Source organism: Lycorma delicatula, chromosome 7, assembly GCF_047948215.1.
Source record: "Lycorma delicatula isolate Av1 chromosome 7, ASM4794821v1, whole genome shotgun sequence".
NCBI lineage: Eukaryota > Metazoa > Arthropoda > Insecta > Hemiptera > Fulgoridae > Lycorma > Lycorma delicatula.
In genome coordinates this window covers 15,061,073-15,078,710 of record NC_134461.1, presented here as the reverse complement: position 1 = coordinate 15,078,710, position 17,638 = coordinate 15,061,073, and the positions used below count along the sequence as shown (strand labels likewise).

General features: G+C 32.4%; 1 protein-coding gene across 3 annotated transcripts in view; it reads right to left on the bottom strand.

Annotated features, from left to right (window-relative positions):
• The window catches only part of LOC142327349 (DNA repair protein XRCC3-like), a 43,409-nt gene extending 26,485 nt beyond the window's left edge, over positions 1-16,924 (bottom strand). Inside the window, exon 1 of one of the 3 annotated variants that reach the window (XM_075370316.1) lies at positions 16,597-16,924. The gene's annotated coding sequence lies outside the window, so the exon portion shown is untranslated. The remainder of the gene's footprint in view (positions 1-16,596) is intronic. The other 2 variants (XM_075370317.1, XM_075370315.1) reach the window with 2 other exon arrangements.
• Positions 16,925-17,638: the final 714 nt, after the last annotated feature.

Below are 17,638 nucleotides of genomic sequence, written 5' to 3'. Positions count from 1 at the left end.
TTAAATTTAGTGAGTATCTAATTTTCATACTGTTCAATTGTGTTGGGATCTTGGATTTTACGTGGAATAAGTAAAATTTGGATGCTCTGGTAAGTGGCTTTAAGTATGTATCCTGTTTCTATAAATGCACATTTAGTACATCTGATGTAATATTTAATCTAAGTGTATCAGTGATATTCAGTGAATGAAGTCTTTGAATTTTATGGATTTGATTTTTAACTCATCTCCATCTTCCACTGCATTTCTCAAGCCAATGATTTCTTTTTTAAATCAGCTCCAGATAAAATTTGAACCATTTGGGAAAAAATAAGTTTACCGATTAGGGATTTCTCTCTTGTAGAAAATACAGCTCTCAGCCACGAGACATTTAGAAAATTCCTTTTTATGGGTTTCATAAGCCAAAAAGGGATATACCAATAATATTCTGATTTTCCAGGTATGAATGGAAGTTCTGAATATATATAATTAATTATTCCATAACACAATAGTGAAACAAGTAATATACGTAAGATGGATCAATTGTAACAGACATCTTGAAAAATAACAACTGTAATATCAATAACAACTGCAATAACTGAAACAATATAAATCAACTAAATCAATAAAGAAAAATTTACCAGCTCATTCTAAAAATTATTATACATTCTAACTATTATTATACATTCTAAATGGATAAAACAAACCTAGTAATGAGGGTATTGGTAGATTCATACACAAGGTAATATTTTCCTTGTGTAAAAATAAAATAAGATTATGTTACAAAAAAAAAAAGAATAAGATGTATAAGTAGGTAACCACGGGAAAAACTAATTTTAAATTCAAAAAGATTAAATACAATTTTTCACAGACAATTCTTTTTCCACACTGAACATTCATTGAAATGTTGAATATCTTCAGTTTGTTCTGATAGCCTCTCACATTACTTTATACAAACAATGCCGTTTACAGAGCAAAGCTGAAAAAACAGAGATAAAATTGGGATAAAATTTACACTATGAATAAATGGCACAAAAAAATTAAATTACCCACTTGGCACAAAATTATCACAATTTTAGCCAGCGCACAGTGTGCAATTTTTCAAATTTAGAAGAAAAAATTCATTTTTTTGACCAAGCTGGAAGTGAAGAATTTTTTATTTCTCAAAAGCAGAATACCTAACACATGAAAACATGGTTGTTTTTCTGTAATCGTAAGTGATGATGGTGAATGGCCTTGAACACGTTAGAACACGCACTGGATATGTATGTCTTGATTGTTTTTAAGTTTGTCACAATAGTTTTGCTTTAACTGTGACTATTAACAGTCTTCTTTAGTGGTTTATCTGGTCTTAATTTATCATTATTATAGTATTGTAAGTTATATTCTGTGATTACTTTCTTTACACTGTGAAATTTATTTCCAATCCCTCTTATAAAAAGTGAGCTAATACCACATTATACAATATTGTATTTATAAACAATTTAAAGCGAAAACTCTTCTTTTTAATAAATAACAAACATTTTGGACAAAGTTGTGTATTCAATTTTTACAATTATTTACACACAATTTCTAAAAAGTCTCTGTTTGATGTATGGGTTGAAAACCAGAAATGTTCAAAATTTGAAGCAATGTTTAATTTTGTTTTGGAAGAAATGGGAAACAAGACATTTCCTGAACCAGCTATAAACAATATTAAAGCTACAATAGGAGTTTTTCTTAAAACTGAAACAAAATGGGAGAAAGTGGCAAGACATTGAGATTCCTGAAAAATTACTCATCCTGGCTTGAGGGAAATATTTCATCTTCTGAAGATTTAGATCAAATTGTAAGCATGTCTAGTACTTGTAATAGACAGGGTAGGCCTGTAAAAGAATTTAGTGGCTGTGGTTTTAAGGCTAAACAACTAAAAATAAAGAACCTCATTCTTTCAACCTCAAAAGAAGAGCTGTTGATGGCAACTCAAATGGAACCTCAGAAAGAAGGTAAATGAGACTCTGCAGCTATCGTTAAAGAGCTCTGTACTGGTTCTCTAAAGAGGTATTACAATTAAGAAGGCTTATATATTCCAGTTCAAAAATTCACCCACGTTATCTGCAGATAAAGTGCTTTTATTAATAGTGGACACAAATCTTTCAACTTGTCAATACAAGCTGATATGACAGCAGGCTATTGACATAAATAGTAAATTACGAGAGCTATTCAGAAAGTAAGGAACGTTTCCACCTGACGCCGCCAGGCGCACGCCAATCGCGTAGAGTAGACGTCCGAGCATTGTGACTGACGATTTGGTCTCCAAAGTTGACGAAAAGATTCGTGAAAACCGCCGTTTCACAATAACTGAGCTTTCTCTATGTTTCCCACAAGTTTCACGGACTTTATTGTTTGAAATTGTTTCACAGAAGCTAGGCTACCACAAATTTTGTGCAAGATGGGTGCGTCACTGAATGGTTGAGATCACAGGCGGCAGAATTCTATGACACAGGAATTTCAAAGCTTGTCCACCGCTATGATAAGTGCCTGAATTTGTATGGTGATTATGTTGAAAAGTAGTATTTTAGTCCCTCTTTCACATGTATACAATAACAAGTTTTTCTAGTACTTTGTTTTTTTTAAATTCCAAAACGTTCCTTACTTTCTGAATAGCCCTCGTATATCCAGCATATTATGAAGTTAAACTTGCAAAACAATTATGCTATCCTATGGGAATTATGACATCAGAAATAACATTCCAGTCCCTGATTGAGCATACAGTGATATGGTTGTGTCAATGTGAGAGTCATTGAAATTTTTAGCGTGCTTGAGATTAGTTCCGCGAAAATAATCATAAAATGGGGTTGCGATGGGCCAGGCAAAATAGATATAGACAGAAATTTTCTGAGGAACATTTTACAGACAAGAGCTTATTTAACTTTTCCATGATGCCTACACAAATGTACTGCGGCACAGATTCATCTAAAACTGTAATTTGGCAAAACCCTATTCCATCACTGACCAGATACTACCACCCGGAAAATTAATGTGTGCAAAGGAAACAGTCGATTTAATAAGTATAAAAGTTACAAAAATTGGGAATCAAATCAAAATACTTTCAACACCCAAAATATATTGTAACAGAAAAGAAATTACAATAAATGCCGAATTAGTATTCTGTATGGTTAATAGTGAGGTCTGTAATCCCATATCATATACATCAACACAAACATGTTAATTGTGCAAAGATTCAGTGAAATGAATTGGATGGATATAATTAAAGTAAGGAAGTAATTAAAGATTGTTTGTCTTTTGATTTATCACCACTACATTCATGGATCAAATTATTTGAATACATCCTTCATATTTCCTATTGGTTAGAAATAAAATCATGGCAAGCTCTGGGTGTAGAAAATAAAGAAAAAGTGTCTAGATAAAACAAATTTGTGCAAGAAAGAATTAAAATTGAGTTAGATTTATTGATCACCATGCCTAAACAGCAAACAGGGAACACGAATGATGGAAACACAGCAAGTAAAGTTTTTAGATGCAGAAAAATCAGCTGAAATAACAGGAGTGAGTTTAGAACTAATCAAACGATTCTGTATTATTTTAGAATCTATTAATAGCGATTGTATAATAAATTTGCACAAGTTTGATATTTACATCAGGGAGTCACGAGACCTATATCTTAAGGAATATCCTTGGTATTAAATGCCCGAAGTTTACACAAAACACTTTTTCACGGAAGGGACATAAGTATTTTGCCAGTTGGCCAATTTTCTGAAGAAGTCCAGGAGGCAAGAAATAAACAGACAATACCGGGAATTATTCACTTCAAGAACCAACACTAATAATGATTTACTGACAGATTACTAATCACTTCAGACCCATACATTACAAGTTTACAGTCACCTCCGAAAATAAAACATGAAAAAATGAACCTGGGAAGTATTGAATTTGTTAGAACCTATGAGTGATTGCAGAAGATTCTTCTGATAGATCAGAGGAATGTAGTGATTCAGACTATTTTCTTATCAATTGTTTAATTACTTTGTATTTGCAGGACTATACAGTTAACACTAGACTGGTTCTAACTGCCATAGAAGCACTGATGTGCCAAACACAGCACAGCAATGTAGTTTATTTACTTTTATTATTAGTATTAATAAATACAGTTATTAATACTTTATTTATTCATTGGCCAAAGACCAAACCTTAATATATTTATATTAATGAATTTTGTAGCATGTGAAAACTGGCATGCCTGATCATACTGGTGTCTGGAAACTGCAGACAAAAGACTTCCACAGAAACCCATGGCGGTTAAGATAATAATGAATTTAAAAAAAGATAATATTGTTTGTTGACTGATGGAAAAGTGACACTACAGGTTAACAGAAGTGGATAAAGAATAAAAGTTGGATGAAGGTGAGAAAGACAGAGTTGGCTTATGTGAGATTTAACTCAGGTTTAATAAACGTGGAGATGGAAGGAAAATCTTGGTTAAATGTTTAATTTAAGAAAATTCTAATATCTGGAAAACCATGAAGGATAACTTGCCAAAGAAAATAAACAGACTTGCTAAACAGACGTATAAATGTCAGGATCTGGACTTATACGTACACTGCCACCTCATAATTTCGTTAATATGATACAGACAAAATAAGTCAGTTTAGAAAAGGATTCCATCAAGTACAGCTACCGTATGATTAATTGAAGATAAATTTTTGTGTCATAGTTACTCGACTCAAAACAAGATATCACAGTAAATTAGTAAGCACTCTATTGTTTTTATTATTTGCAAATGATTTGAAATCGGTTATCAAGAATTCATGTTGTTTAATGTTTGTGAATGACACATTTTTTAACTGAATCATTATGCTTCGAGATGATCCAGATGGTATACTCAATCGGTGCATTTAAAGTGATCTAGATATGAATAAGGGAACCCATCGGGTTGGTCTAATGGTGAATGCATCTTCCCAAATCAGCTACTCTGGAAGTCGAGAGTTCCAGCAGTCCTAATAAAGGCAGTTACTTTTATACGAATTTGAATACTAGATTGTGGATACTGGTGTTCTTTGGTGGTTGGGTTTCAATTAACCATACATCTCAGGATTGGTCGAAATGAGACAGTACAATACTACACTTCATTTACACTCATACAATATCATCCTCATAAGTAATATCTGAATGGTAATTCCCTGATGCTAAACAGAAAAAGAAATAATTAAGGGGAAAATGTAATGTAATTTATTCTCTTTTTCACTCATTAAAGGAATCCTCCTTATCATAGTTGTACAGCAAACAGTGTTCTAAATCATGTTAATAATGCAAGAGGTTTTCGATTTATTTTGAAATTCATATCATTATTAATTTACAGGTGTCCAGGCTTCAACAAAAGGATGAGGTCCTTTTTTATAAGGAAAGATTCATTAGTATACTTTTATAATGCTCCCTTGTACAAATTGTGATTGTATATAGTCCTGGGAACTAAAATCCATGTCATGATCAAGGCACGGTCAAACAATGTGTCCAACATTGGTCTCAAATTTGCTTCAACATGACTCCAATGTTTGCCATTGTACACTCTGTCTCACCACATGTTTTCAATGTTGGAGGCAACGCAAAGTTCCTTTTTCAAATGCAGCAGTCTTTGCAATGAAAATTATACAATTGGTGCAGTTGCAGAAGCCGCCAATGTGATCTCTTTTGCCTCTTATTTGTTATAAAGAGAAATTATGCAGAAGGTGATAGTTTCTTTCAATTGGAGTTAAGAAAGGTAAGGAATTTAATTAAAATACAGTATATGAATTGCTGGAGTTGACGAACCACTCGGTAAGCTAATGCTTTGAAACATGTCCATTGATTGATGTATGGTGCAGCCAAGTCATGAGCTTCAACTCAGAAGGCATTAATAAAAAGTAATTGATGACACTTACATACACAATCTGCAAGATGCAGAAAATCAAAGGTGTTTTTCATTTGTATTATTTAAAATGCATCAACAGAGCAACATCGGTTCTTCAAAACAATTTTTTTTAATTGTATTTAAAATAAATTGTAAGAAATGCAAGATCGATTAAAAATATTCTCACTCCTAATCAATTACCTTACCAGTTTCTATGCTATTGACATTAATGACACCGTTAATAGAAATGTGTGGGACTGCTCTTCTGTCATGAGCCGTCTATTGCTACACAAATATCATGAATACCACCATTACCAATAATTACTTCAACTGTTGATTTCATTGTTTTCAATGAAACATAATTAAAACATTAGCATCACATCAATGTATCTTGACAATCTAGCTGGTGGTTTTGGAACTAGTTTGCTACAAAATAATTCAGTAGAACCCTTTCATTCACCAGTGTAGCATAAAGCCCGTACATTAATTTACATCCATGATACCCTTGTGTTTATAATTACCACAAAAAAAAGAAAGTTAGGGCCCAAGCCAATACTTTAAAATTAATTTAAATTTAAAAATTGTTTTGTTACAGGCTACTGTACCTCTAAAAAGAAAACGTTTGAAAAATGTTAAATAAAATTATGTGATTAGTATTATTTGAATGTAGTTCAACTATTGTTAGAATTAGTATATGCCCTGCATAGTACTGGTCGAGAATGGCTGTATGTAGAATGTTCTATGATTGATCTGGCACCTCCTTAAAAGTTTGAGGTATAAGAAAATTATGGGTCCAGCCATAGAAGGTGTCGCTCAAATTTTAATGAAGCAGGCTGCTGCTAAAGCCATTGACGATTAGTAAATAATATAATTATTTTAAGTTATATTAATAAAATTATTAACAGAATATTTTTTTTCTTTTCCAGACCATATATGATAAACTTACACTAAATATTTTTAAATTCTGGTAAGCATGTGTCGGCAAGTGAAAAAGTTTTCTGTCTATTTCCAAAGACAATTTAGTCTAACCACACTGACATGAAAATAAATATTCGCTGTTTTTACAATATTTTTATAAAATATGATTTTATCAGACGTTCAAAATTTACAGATTCTGGCTTTTTCTGTGGGTGACCTCAAACAATGAGTATGCATTTACAACACATATTCCAATTATCATATCGAAGGCTACCTTCTGTACAATTAACTGAGCAGCACAGATAATGAGAAAATTCTGCCATTTGAAATTTACTGAAATTTGAAATTTCTGCTTTGAAAATTTTCAAAATTCTGAATTAAAATTTGAGCAACAACTTCTATCGCTGGACCCATAATTTTCTTATACATCAAACTTTTGAGGATATTAATATTTGAAAATCCTGCCCCTTTGTTGTAAATAACAAATATACAACAAATTCAGGTTCACGGTTTTTCATACTACCACCACGCTTAATTACATCAAATATTTCTTCTCCATGCTTTGTAGATGGTACTGGAAGGTTTGTTGTACGACCTTTTTTGCAGCCTTCCATTTCAAGGCTACCACATGTGTACAAATTTACAGTGCAAATACTTCGGTAATATCTGTACAACATAACTACCCTATTACTTCTCAAATTCCTGCAGTGTGTACATTCCTTAATTTTTCTGCCTGACCTACGCTATTATACCCCTGGTTGTCTGCTGCTAATGTGTGACCAAAATTTAAATATGGTTCTATGAGTTTCTTAAATGTCTCCTTTCATAAGTGTCTCCTTACAAGCATATATATAATAGCTCAATGTATAGAAATCTTTGGCACATTTTATATATTTTAATTGAATTGACAAAAAATTATGCGTCTAAATTATACGATGATGAATTTTGCAGTCTGTTTCCAGTTTTGTCATTTGTAGAACCCATCATTAGTGGAAGATAATTCACATGGGTCATTTTTTGTTCCAATAGTTTCTTAATTTGGTTACTGTGTGAAGGCCTATGAACAAAAAATTGCCTGTGGTATCAGCCAAATTTTAACACGAGCAAAAAAAAAATCATAACTATAATACCACATAACTGAATTAAGTTATTTTATATAAGTTATAAAATTCATCAAGGATAATTTGTAATTTATTTCAACTTCATAAAGAAGGTAAAACTACATATATAATCTTTGTAGGAAAATTTCCCGGGTTAAGCAGCCTAACTGGTCCCTTGGATTACTTACTTTCATTTCATCATAACAAAGCCATTATTCAACCATATGGTCTAACGGGCTGAATAAGACTCAAAACCTACTGAACTAATTCACAGTTGAGGGTTACAAATATCCTCAAAACCGCTACTGAATACTTCACTACTTAAAACACACACAAACTTAAAATTAACAAGAGTTGTTCTGTCATTAGTTTTGAATTATTTATTGACTCTGACATACATGTCTGGCTTACAATGAAATGACATTCAACTTGTGTATCAAATATACAGATGAACTAACTAGTATTATTTGTTCCACGAACAATGAAACAAATCTAAGAGGTGTAAGTTAATCGTGACCGATTATTTCGGAATACATGCTCAGAAACTTTCAGTTTACCACTGAAATGTTAGGTTATGCACAATTTTTATTTATTTTTTATTAAAAAGACTCATTTCATTTGGGCTCTGAGTTTAATGAAGCAAATATCCTCAAGAGATTAGGATTAGCTAGATTATGAAAAGTAAAATGCCTCATACTCATTACTGCAGCAGGCAGAAGAAAATGTTCATAGTTTGTCATGACGTTCACTGGTTTGTCTTTGATTGAACAGAGATGAAGATATTCTGTTTCGATCCTAAAGATGTGAAACCAACTAACTAGATAGTTTGCTTAGAGCAATGTTTAATTCTTGTTTGTAAATATTGCCTAAGCGAATTTACTATTTGATTTGGCCTAGCTGTTTCATTTAAAATATTGTGCAAAAATTGTGGTACACAAACTGTTTTGTAATTTTGAGAGTAAAAATATTATAAAACTAGTGTTACAATTAGTATATACCCTGCATATTAATAGAAGAGTAGTAGCTCTGCAAGTAGAATGTTGTATGATTGGTTTAGCACCTCCTGAAATTATGGGTCCAGCCATAGAAAGTGTTTCTCAAATTTGAATGAAGCAGGCTGCTGCTGAAGCTATTGAAGAAGGTGGATACAATGAAATTTCTACTGCATTTGATGGAAAACGGGAGGTCATACTCAGTTTTTGTAGTGATATATTGAAAATGGTGTTGGGAGTCTGTCTATATATAAACTGTATATCTTGGGACTACGTCCCCACGTCTCCGGGTGGGGACTACTAAGGAAGGGGTCACCAGAAAATTAAAAAATAACATTCTATGAGTCTGAGCGTAGAATGTTAGAAGTTTAAAAAAGGTTGCTAGGCTAGAAAATTTAAAAAGGGAAATGGATAGGATAAATGTGGATGTAGTAGGAATTAGTGAGATTCGGTGGGAAGAGAAAGGCGACTTTTGGTCAGGTGATTTCAGAATAATTAACTCAGCTTCAAATAATGGGAAGGCAGGAGTAGGTTTCATAATGAACAAGAAGATAGGGAAGAGAGTAGAGTATTTCAAAACGCATTGCGATAGAATCATTGTAATAAGGATAAAATCAAATCCTAAGCCAACAACGATTGTTAATGTCTATATGCCTACAAGCACCCATGATGATGATGAGGTAGTGAGTATACGAAGAGATTGATGAAGCAATTAAACACGTAAAAGGAGATGAAAATTTAATAATAGTTGGAGACTGGAATGCAAGCATTGGAAAAGGCAAGGAAGGAAATATAGTGGGTGAATACGGGCTGGGCAAAAGGAATGAAAGAGGGGACAGACTTATAGAGTTTTGCACGAAGTATAATTTAGTAATTGCCAACACCCAATTTAAAAATCATAATAGAAGAATATACACATGGAAAAAGCCAGGCGATACTGCAAGGTATCAGATAGATTATATCATGGTTAAGCAAATATTTAGAAATCAACTTGTTGACTGCAAAACTTACCCTGGAGCAGACATTGATAGCGACCATAATTTGGTGATAATGAAATGTAGATTGGGGTTTAAAAGCCTGAAGAAAAGGTGTCAGATGAATCTGTGGAATTTAGAGAAGCTTGAGGAAGAGGAGGTAAACAAGATATTTGAGGAGGACTTCGCAAGAGGTCTGAGTAAAAAAGATAAGGTAGAAAATGAAGAAGAAGAATGGGAGAATGTTAAAAAGGAAATTCTTAAATCAGCAGAAGCGAACTTAGGTGGAACAAAGAGAACTGGTAGAAAACCTTGGATTTCAGACGATATATTGCAGCTGATGGATGAACGTACAAAATATAAGAATGCTAGTGATGAAGAAAGTAAAAGGAACTATCGACAATTAAGAAATGCTATAAACAGCAAGTGCAAACTAGCGAAAGAAGAATGGATTAAAGAAAAGAGTTCAGAAATGGAAAGAGAAATGAACATCGGTAAAATAGACGGAGCATACAGGAAAGTTAAGGAAAATTTTGAATAAAAATAAAATCTAATAATGTGTTAAACAAAGATGGTACACCAATATATAATACGAAAGACAAAGTTGATAGATGGGTGGAATATATTGAAGAGTTATACGGATGAAATGAATTAGAAAATGGTGTTATAGAGGAAGAAGAGGAAGTTGAGGAGGATGAAATGGGAGAAACAATACCGAGATCTGAATTTAAGAGAGCATTAAAAGATTTAAATGGCAGAAACGCTCCTGGAATAGACGGAATACCTGTAGAATTACTTCGCAGTGCAGGTGAGGAAGCGATTGATAGATTATACAAACTGGTGTGTAATATTTATGAAAAAGGTGAAGTTCCGTCAGACTTCAAAAAAAGTGTTATAGTCATGATACCAAAGAAAGCAGGGGCGCAGATAAATGTGAAGAATACAGAACAATTAGTTTAGTTAGTCTAGTTTAGTTAGTCATGCATCAAAAATCTTAACTAGAATTCTATACAGAAGAATTGAGAGGAGAGTGGAAGAAGTGTTACAAGAAGACCAATTTGGTTTCAGGAAAAGTATAGGGCCATGGAAGCAATTTTAGGCCTCAGATTAATAGTAGAAGGAAGATTAAAGAAAAACAAACCAACATACTTGGCGTTTATAGACCTAGAAAAGGCATCCGATAACGTAGACTGGAATAAAATGTTCAGCATTTAAAAAAAATTGCTAACATGTACAGGAACCAAACAGCAACAGTAATAATTGAAGAACATAAGAAAGAAGCTGTAATAAGAAAGGGAGTCTGACAAGGATGTTCCCTATCCCCATTACTTTTTAATCTTTACATGGAACTAGCAGTTAATGATGTTAAAGAACAATTTAGATTCGGAGTAACAGTATAAGGTAAAAAGATAAAGATGCTACGATTTGCTGATGATATAGTAATTCTAGCCGAGAGTAAAAAGGATTTAGAAGAAACAATGAATGTCATAGATGAAGTCCTATGCAAGAACTATCGCATGAAAATAAACAAGAACAAAGCAAAAGTAATGAAATGTAGTAGAAATAACAAAGATGGACCACTGAATGTGAAAATAGGAGGAGAAAAGATTATGAAGGTAGAAAAATTTTGTTATTTGGGAAGTAGAATTACTAAAGATGGACGAAGCAGGAACGATACAAAATGCCGAATAGCACAAGCGAAACGAGCCTTCAGTCAGAAATATAATTTGTTTACATCAAAAATTTATTTAAATGTCAGGGAAAAAAAATTTTGGAAGTATATGTTTGGAGTGTTGCTTTATATGGAAGTGAAGCTTGGACAATCGGAGTATCTGAGAAGAAAAGATTAGAAGCTTTTGAAATGCGGTGCTATAGGAGAATTTTAAAAATCAGATGGGTGGATAAAGTGACAAATGAAGAGGTATTGCGGCAAATAGATGAAGAAAGAAGCATTTGGAAAAATATAGTTAAAAGAAGAGAAAGAGTTATAGGCCACATACTAAGGCATCCTGGAATAGTCGCTATAACATTGGAAGGACAGGTAGAAGGAAAAAATTGTTTAGGCAGGCCATGTTTGGAATATGTAAAATAAATTAAATAAAATAAAATAAGTAAAACAAATTGTTAGGGATGTAGGATGTAAGGGGTATACTGAGATTCCACTAGATAGGGAATCTTGGAGAGCTGCATCAAACCAGTCAAGTGACTGAAGACAAAAAAAATCTTGGGACTGAAAAAATAGATCAACTGAGAATTGCACTTCGGTGTATGCGGTGTGCAGTAGACTACTCTCTAGTGAAAGAAACTATAAAAAGGAAATGTAAAAAGAGGCCATTTTAATGAAGTGTTAGTAGACCTGAGTATGATGAAGGTCTTCATTTGAATTGTAAATTTAAAAAATTATATCATGCTTCACTCAAATCAGTAATAGCTTTTTCAAATTACTGTAAATTTGCATTACCGTAAATTTAAGGTATCTTTTTCTCAAACTATTCCAGATAAACTGGATGAAATTTGTCACATAGCTCTTCCTGATCTATATGTTAAGACTTTCATAAAAAATCAGTAATAAATGTACCTTTTAAAAAACTTTCATGTTAAATATATCAAACTCAAAGACCAATTAGCACTACCTTGTAGAAAAAAGGCTGCTGAATCAACATTTTGTTTATTCGAAAGTTCTACCTAGTAAATGGAACTGAAAAATCACTAAATTGTTATGCTAAATAAGTGACCTGTTAACTTGTTAAATATTTCATATTTAAAAAATATTAATAAGTAATATTAAATAATCATAAAGCATATGATGTTTTAGCAAAATTCTTCATCAGGCCTAGTTTTATGAGTAGAGGTGGTAAAAACATTTTTTGGCCAGTGTAACATTTTGTAAAGCCACTTTGGTGACCCGAGAATAAATCCCTTTTTTGACATAGTATTTGTTGAAACGTGCAAATTCCTGGGTTCACAACTCACAAATTAGGTCGTCTCAGTTCTGCTTGAGTAATGTTGAGGGTCAGTATTTGATTCTTCTGTAATGTAATTTCATTTTGTCATTTAGAATGTCATTTATTTATTTCACATCTGGTTCAATATGAAATGACATTCGTCTTAGGTATCAAATACAGGTCCAACAACTTATTTCTTCATTGTTCCGTGAATGATGAAAAAAATTTAAGTGGTTGTAATTTAAAAACGTTACACGATGGGTTCTATCATCAGGTTAGCGGATTTGAGGGTCATCTGTACCCTCACCTATACTTATGGATAAAGTATTATTTACTATTTTATACTATCTTATACTATCTTGACCCAAATTGGGATTTTTTTCAAAATACTATCAAGTATTGTTTATGCTAGGTCATGTTGTTCAAAAGAAAAGGGTTAATATTTTATATTACATTAGGGTTAATGTTTACAGAGATACAATAAACATGGCCGCCATTTTGTAATTTGCGAAGGTATTTAGAATCCTAATTTTTAAAAAGTTTTAACAAGACGTTTTCAAAATATTAATGTGATTTAACTAAATTGCAGACAGTGCTAGTCCGACACTCTCCTATTTATGGTGGATATGTAAATGGTATTTCTTAGTCATCGACAGTGAGAATGAAGGTGAAATTGCAACTTTTCTGCCACTTTTCCTAAGTATATATTTTGTTTAATTTTGCAAGTAGAATCTGAAAAATTATAGCCACCCCCAAAACACGAAGTATTTAGTGCAAATACATGATTCATTAAAAATTGCAGGTAGTAAAATAAGGCTTTGTTAAAACTCATCCAGACCTTTAGTATGTTAATTTCTATATTTATTATTTTATGCTTTCGCCCCATAAGCATGAAGCTTATATGTGGGATATCAAAATGGTATGTAACAGTGAATAAAAATTGACATGCCTAACCGGAATTCAAACCTTGGACCTACAACGGCTGAAATAATACCAATCACAAAGAATAAACTGATAGTCAAAAAGAATATCTGAGAAATAATATCAAGAACCAAATGAAAAACCAACAATCAAGTATAGAATCAATAAGGTCAGACCTTTCACAGAAACTAATATGGCCCGTATACGAAAAGAAGTCCTCAATATAGAAAAATTACACTACAACATAGTACCATGACCAGAAATCGTATGACAGACTCCTACCTACATTAAGACAAGGGGAGGAGGTATGGTGACTGGAATTGTAACAAGATGGGCGTCTTCCCCTACAGGGGTTGGGATGTAAATCTGTTTTATGATTTCTAGTTATTATCTCACTGCCAGAGTCAATTTTCTAATCATTCAGGAAACAATTTCACCAACTGTCTCCAAATAATGCAGTGCTGCAGGTAACCTTATTCCTATTGTCCTCTTATCCAGAAAAAAAATTAATTAAACGCTACAAATGAAGAAAAGAAATGATCAACCCACAAAGGTATTTCCTTACAAGGTCTGGATATTTCATCGTCTTAGCCAGGACTGTTTGTCATCTTCCCTTACAGGAATCCTAACAGTAAAAATGTTTTAAGTTAAATTTACTCTTTTCCAGATATGTTTTTCAAGATCAATTACATTTCTTCAGTCGATCAAAACCACTTTAGTAAAGTTTAGAAAAAGTTAACATATAATATTCACTATTTCTACAAGGGGTGTCTGATGTAGAGTTGTTGACACTGCTAACAGAACTTTCGAGGGGATAGAGTACTGTGACTGGACACCATAGGTAGCAAGAAGTTTGAAACCATCCATCTATAATCCCTCAAAAATGAGCTTTCTAAACGTTGATAAATAATATTATTTACCACCAACCATACAGTCGATCAAACAAATAGTTTTATTTATTTCCTTAAGCTTACAGAATGTCTTCCTACTACAGCTACAAATAAGAGAATTTGAATATGAAAAATTCCAATTCTGACCAAGATAAAATTTCAAGAATTTTTTTCCTATTCCAAAATTGATGTTTAACACTAGCCCTCTGATTTTGAAAAAAGCAAAAGTTTACTTTTGATACCTTCCTTATGTCATTCCACTTTTGAAATTTTACTTAACAAAAGAATATTTAATTCTAATTTAGTAACGTTGAGTTTGTTTAGCTTAGGTTTTCCATCTCAACCCACTGGGTTGGTCTAATGGTGAACGTGTCTTCCCAAATCAGCTGATTTGGCAAGTCCACAGTTCCAGCGATCAAGTCCTAGTAAAGGCAGTTACTTTTATAGGGATTTGAATACTAGACCGTGGATAGCAGTGTTGGTGGTCCAAAGTTAGGGTCTAATGGGTACAACATTAGGTATTTCTTCAGAGGATGAGATAAATGATTTGTAGCGTGTGTGAAAATGCCATACCTGACCGGGAAGGACCTCTGTACAAAAGGTCAAAACGCTACCACTTTTGGTGGTAAGGTTTCAACTAACCACACATCTCAGGAATCGTAGAACTGAGACTGCATAAAATTACATTTCATTTACACTCATACATACATCATCTGAAGTAATACTTGAAAAAGGTAATTCCCAGATTCGACAAAATTTCAAGAATTATTTTCCTATTTTCCATAATTATGCGCGACAGTGTGAGCAATAACTTTCAGGTTAGTTGAATATTCCCCAGGGCCCAGTTATTAAGAACCTATTCTATTTATAATTTGTTAATGACCTATTTCACATAAATTTTATGGTAAGAGAAAGCTAATATTTATTGCAGATGTAAAGAATAGTGATAGGTTGTAGATTGATCTGGAATGCGTTAAAAATCAAATATCTAATTTCTTCTTTATAATTTGCTTCCAGGTAATTAGCTCCATTAACATACCAGTGTTGACTGTGCTCTTATACAACTACAATGCCAGTTTCAGTAATATCTTGGGTAAATTCTATTAAATATTAAGGGTTGATGGTAGTTTATAAGAAATATTTGTTTACATATATTAAAAAATATTTTTTCTATGGATGTTTGACAAATCATTTCTCTAATTCATTCAAAATTAAACTATGGATTGGATTGCATTGCTACAGATCAACTTTTTGGCTCTCTTGATTTGATTATAATTTTACAAAATGCTAGTGTACTGGTAATGTGTGGTGCAAGCAGGTAAACATTCTTTCCCTTTATTTTCAATAAATATCTGTATTTTGCATTGGATTTCTTTGTTTATAAGATCTTCTAACCTTTTTCAATGAAGTGGTAAAAACAGGGTGGTGATAGCTAAAGGGGAACGCTATTATATAACTAGGCAGACATTTGCAGTAAATGTTACTCTTCCAAGGCCTTATTGTGCACCGTTTCAAAAATCTTTAACACCTAAGTTCTTTAACTCCCTGCTAAGTAGTGTAAGAAGTACCTGTAATTTTAATTTAAATTTAACTTAAAAAGAATGGATTTCCTACTTTAGAGATGGAAACACTGTATTCAATGGTGATTTAGTTTAAATGAAAGAGTAGTCAATATTAAATATTATGATAATATACACGATTGGTGTAAATATTGTGTTCTGTAGGTATCTGTGAGGGGGGAGTACTGGAAGAGATAACTGAAGAAATCTGGGTGTGTGTAAGAAGATAGTTTTTATTCTTTTTTTCTCTAAATACAATGTGATAACCCTACCTACGATCAAGCTTTTGGTTTGTAGGTAAAATATTCTTATATACAACTACAGTAATATCAAAAACAGTGGGTTAAACTTATCGACATATTAATATGATTAAATGTGTGTATGTTAAATTAGAAAAACATTGTTAGAAATTTGGCATAACCTACAAATGTTACCTGAACTTAAAAATAAACCAGCACTTCCTTCTATATTAGCACGTGCTTTTTTCATATCTTCCTGGACGAGTTGCAGTTTTTAAACTAAATATTTGGTGTTTGAGGACTTTTTGTAGTTAACAAAATAAGCAAAATAACAAACGAACGATAAACTCAAACTATCACCAAACATTCACATGCAGTGCTCACTTGAAGCTGCAAATTCAAAAAATGAAATATTAATTCTTTTTATCGTAAAATAGCTCTCTGGAAGTCAGTATTAGAAATTATAAAAATATTGTATATTATTCAGAGATAATACTAAAATACGCGCAAGATAATCTTTCGGAGGAAAAAAAATCAGAAACTGTGATACCAAAGCTGTAATTTAGGTATAATCTGAAAAATTATACTTGAATTTGGAAAAAAAAATTAAATTAAAATTAAAATAAGTTACTAAATTTTCCACCACTAAACATACCACCACCCATTAAACTACTATCAATTACGAAGCATAAGATAAATTTGAAAAGATACATTTGGCAATACCTAACGGTGGTTAAAAATAAATTATTCAAAAATAAACTTCCTCTGAATTATTTGCAGTACCAAAAATATTAAATAAAACGATTGTCCAAAAAAAACAACTAACAGTTCTTTAATACAGGTTAATTAAAGAGCGTGTGAATGATAATTTTGTATATAGTATAATTTTTTGAAACGTGTGTATATATATATATATATATATATATAACCTATGAGTCCTGGTAAAATGATTCCAACTTGGGGTCATACGTCTAAATTGGTTCAATTTTTCAGCTGCTACTGTGGAACAAACATACATGGATCCTATATAAATTACACTCCTTTTTCAGTAGTGTAAAAATTGAGATACAACAATCAATATTCATTGTTCTTTTATTATAATTCAAAAGCAGTGATTATTGAAGTTGAGAGGTGAAGCCACTGACAGTAGAAGTGGGTTGGGAGGGGTGACTACATTACTGAGGGTATGGTTGCAGTCCTGAGAGGTACTGTCTTGCCAATAGCAAGATATGTGAAA